Genomic DNA, 4682 nt, shown 5'->3' with positions numbered 1-4682 from the left:
ATTTTTGTTATTGTTATATTACATTTTAAATGAAATTAAAGAATATTTACTTTTAACTACACATTTTTGCGATTGTTTATGAATTGTGTAATTCTTTCAGTTATAGAAAATGTTATATTTTATATTTTTTTTCATTTTTATATAAGTAAGTTACCACTACAAGGTTGGAAGTAATGCCCGCAAAAATATGAAACTTTAAACTTTTTTTAGTTACTTTAAATTTAATATTAAACCACTTAAAAATACAGTGAAGTTTAAACCTCCATGACTGTGCTCTTATAAGGCTCCAAAATCAATTTATTAATAATATGTAAAACTTACTTTTTTTGCAATTTAGAATTTATATATTATTACTCCAATAATAAATAGAATATTATTTAATTCTAGAGGGTTACATTTTACTGTACATGTCATTATTGCCCATGAAAAAATGGACCACAATTTTTATTGTATTTTTATTAACCATATTTATAGAGGGTGACCCTTCCAGAGTTTTCTAGAAGGTCGGCTGATATTCAGGGCCCTCTTAAATAAATGAAATAATGTGAAGGTTTTATCAGCGAAGCCCTGTCACAGGAATTGAACCCAGGACTCTGGGATTAGAAGGCAAGCATCTTAGCTACTAAGCTGTTCAATTCCACTACTATAGTAATATGTATTCGTATCTAATTAATTAAACAAAATGTGTATTAGAGAATTTAATGTATTATAATGGTAAAGGTAGGAAAAGTAACCTTAACTTGCAGTGTCATTTTGTTAAGCCGCCGTAAGGATGCGGTTATAGTTCGTTCACATCATTCCATGACAACGGGCTGAAATGAACCACAGCATCGGGGTAATTCCCCTACTCTTTCGAGAGGGTAATTCCCCTACTCTTTCGATAAATGCAATAGATTCTTAGTACGGACCTCTATTTCAAGTTCTACCAACTCTACCGTGGGCAAATACTGTATAGTGTATATCAAATACAGTAAAATTCGGGAATAATATTTTACAATGTTCGCTAGATACTCCACTGCAAAGGGGGAGCCGTCTTGTGATATACATAGTACCGACCGAGCGGGGGTGGGTTTGTGAGGGGGTGTGTCATGCTGGGGGTCTAGAGCCTAGCAAAGACCCCTAGTGGGGGTACAGTCAGAACGTTTTGAGGACTGTTTTAAAGGATTTTGGACAAATATTTTACAGACGCAATAGACGTATCATAAATAATATACTGTAGTAATATTAGTAGGCCTGTACAATAATTTAATTTAAAAGATATTCTTTATTTAAAAGTCGTAATTTTTTATTAAAAAAAAACTTTATAAAAGCTTGCAAAGGGATAAACATCAAACCAAACCATACAATACATTAATCTGTATCTTAAAAGACCTAGCCTGGGATTTAAGACGAATTTAAGCTGATTTTTTTTTTTTTTTTTTTTTTTTTTGTTAGTAGGTTTGATAGGCCTAAATCCACCACTCCCTGAGCGTTTAAGCCGTTATACCTCTGTTATACTCGAAAATGCATATTTTTGCATTATCGCGTATAGTGAAAAATTGATTATTCTAATGAGTTTCAGAGGGGTATCAGACGTGTCGCGGGTGACTTTTATTTATAAACGTTTATGGTGAGTTTCTATCAGGGGGAGGGGGGGGCTAGTAGAAGTCAATTAGAAATTGTACAGTGTTTGAATTAACGAAATGTCGTGATTGTGTGTGGGAAAAAAAATTGTATTTGCATAAAAGTGACACGTCGTCCTCAGATTTGACGATCTTATAACGTAGGTCAACAATGTTTTAAACCGGTAAAAACAATGTTCTGTTTGTATTTGTAATTTGCGAAAAATTTCACGCTTATGTTCTGTAATTATAGTATTAGGTATAACGTAATACTAGGCCTATAATATGAAATAAAATCATATACATAAAGATGACAGGGCAATTGCTATTATTATTATTATTATTATTATTATTGTATTATTAATTATTATTATTATTATTATTAGGCCTATTACACAGAAAATATTCAAGTAGCATAACTCATATTTTAATAAAAGGTGTTAACCTTTAACTTTTTTTTGGGAGTTTTAAGCTGGTAAGGGTAGTGTTTTTGATGGATTTTTTTTTTTTTATTAAAATGAAACGAATTTGTAAAGTATGAGACAGTGCGAGATTTCCTGCATCCATCAAGGTGCAATATTCTTGCTAAACTTTTTAGCCCTACGTAATAGACCTACAGCAGTCAGCATATCAAATATCAGTTAAAAATGTACCTTTTTATATTTTTGAAAATGATGAAAATTGATTTAAACAATCATAGCCTTATCAGAAGGAATTGAAAAAAATTCCTGAACTTCCAAAATGGCTCTTTTTTTTAACATGAACAGGCCCTAATCCACAACTGTCAAATGGTGTTGTTATGACCATTAGCAGCTTTTTATTCATTTCTTGATAAAAATAATTAAATAAATAAAAATTCCATATCATTAAAAAATTCCAAGATTGAATGAAAAGTTAACAAAAAATCCCAAAGTGTCATAAAAAAATTCCTAGATGGTCACATTCATGAGAATGTCATTGATCGGCCGATTGGGGGCGCAAACTGTAAGCCTGTTGCTTTTTTCTACAACCATAGGTGGCGCTTCCCAGGTAAACAACAACACATGGATGTACCGGAACATTTTTGGCCAACATTTTTACCTGAAAAATGTAAGTATTGTAGGTCTACGTGTAAAATATTGCTTAATTAGTTAAACCAAATCTGATTTTGTTGACGATAGCGTTTAGGCGTACAGAGAGTATGTGTAGGGTAAGTCTGGACTGATATAAATTATTGTTGCTTTTGAGATGAGGCCTAGCTAGGCCGAGTCTAGGCCTAGCTACTCTAGGCCTTAATCTAAAGGCCTAGCCTAGGCAAGCGACCGCCAGCCAGAACGGCTGCCAATGTGTGTATGCACAAACTGTACAGTACACTCGCTTATTGTTTACTGGTTGGTTTGCTATACTATTATAATATATAATAAAAACATGGGATAAACGCTGAATTGTTTACACTTGTTCAACAAGTTGTTGAAAAAATTCAAATAGCTTCCGCTGCTTAAGTTACCTGATTTTTTTGAGTAACTTTTCTAGCTTCCTCATTTCCGACTTGCTAACTTCACTGTTGCAGCTTAAATTATGAATAATTAATAAAGCCAAATGATTTTAACGAAATGAACCATTTATTTGCAAAATAGCTACTCAAAAAGTCATGTAAAACAGATGCTGATTTGAATTTTCTCAACAAATATATAATATATTATTCTCAGTGGTTGAATTATCACAGTATGACAGTGGTAACACTATCATATTTCTTATATTTACTGTATTTTGTTTTGGTAATTCAAATGTTGAGCAAATAAAGTTGGCCTAGTTGCCTGCACTTCTCTTTTCATGTTACTGTTGGGCTTATATGCATTAATATAAATAAAAGCATAATTGTATATGTTTGGTGTGTGTTGTATTTAGAGAGAGTACTGTACCCTTTATTAATTGTGCATGCATCACCGGCGTTCCATAAGCTTTATTTATTGGTGGCCATTCTGGCTCGCGGCTGCTTCGGTCCTACTCCACATTCCACTCCTATTGTATCACATTCCAGGTGGGTCAGAGTTAAATATGACATTATTCCAAGCTTGGGGCTAGGAGTGGCTTGATATTCATGAAAACTGATCATAAAAATCTATAGGTAAATGCTTGGCACACAAACTTTCCCTTTTTTATTTACACGTTTACATTTGTCATATAAAAGCTACTCAATTTGTCCTAAATTCAAAGCAAATTCAGGGAGTGGGGTTGAATAGCTTGGCTTTGCATTACCTTTCCCTTAAAAATTACTCTCGCTATCTTAAGGCACTACATCTCGGCATAAACATAGCCGCTTTGTTTTTGAAATTGGGTTGATTGCACATTGTTTGGTTTCAAATGAATTTCTGTTATTTTTAATGGACAATAAAAGCTATCTTAAAGCTCATTTAAACAGATCACAAACAGATCTCTCAGAAATACATGAAGATTGAAGGTAGCTTTTTAAAATAACAGAAATTCATTTGAATCCTAACAAGTTAAAAATGTGCATTTAACCCAATTAAAAAAATCGCCATAATCACCGTAATTTTGTACAGTTGAACTTGCCTAATTCGACTTTGCCTATTCTCGAATCATTTCTAAGGCGATCTTATTTTACAAGCCAAATTGTTGTGTTTTACCATAATTAATGAATCTGAAAATCAAATTTTATCTAATAATTAAACAACTTTTCAATGGCATTTCGGATTCGACCTGAGGCAAGTTCAACTGTATTAAAGCCAAGCTTCCTTGGTAATTATGTAATGCTAGAAATTTAAAGAATATAATATATTTATAGTACCAGTAACCATATTTTTTTTGTAAAACCAGTCAGTTGGTTGACACTTTTCTCCTTATTCATCCATTAACATGAAACACATTAACAACTTAGCTGTACTTTGAATTTAATAACCCTTCGTAAATTCATATTCAAACTCAAGTTATATTAACACAAAATACTGATTACCCCCTCTATTTTAATATTTTAAAATGATAATTTGACATTAATACTTCTAAAAATAGGTTGTAAACAAATTACAAATGTATAATATTGAATATCATTCATGTTATAATTTATTTTTTAAATCATGGGCA

The 4682-nt window shown here is 32.1% G+C and overlaps 1 long non-coding RNA gene across 1 annotated transcript in view; it reads left to right on the top strand.

The window, feature by feature from the left end:
* The first annotated feature begins 2624 nt into the window (after positions 1-2624).
* Positions 2625-4682, top strand: part of LOC117121543 — an 11175-nt gene continuing 9117 nt past the window's right edge. The window contains exon 1 of the long non-coding RNA XR_004447581.1: positions 2625-2690. This is a non-coding gene — a long non-coding RNA (uncharacterized LOC117121543). The remainder of the gene's footprint in view (positions 2691-4682) is intronic.

The sequence above is a fragment of the Anneissia japonica genome, unplaced genomic scaffold (genome assembly GCF_011630105.1).
Source record: "Anneissia japonica isolate Jap-2015-1 unplaced genomic scaffold, ASM1163010v1 scaffold287921_len548085_cov176, whole genome shotgun sequence".
In the NCBI taxonomy this organism is placed as follows: Eukaryota; Metazoa; Echinodermata; class Crinoidea; order Comatulida; family Comatulidae; genus Anneissia; species Anneissia japonica.
This window is presented reverse-complemented; position numbering and strand designations above follow the sequence as displayed.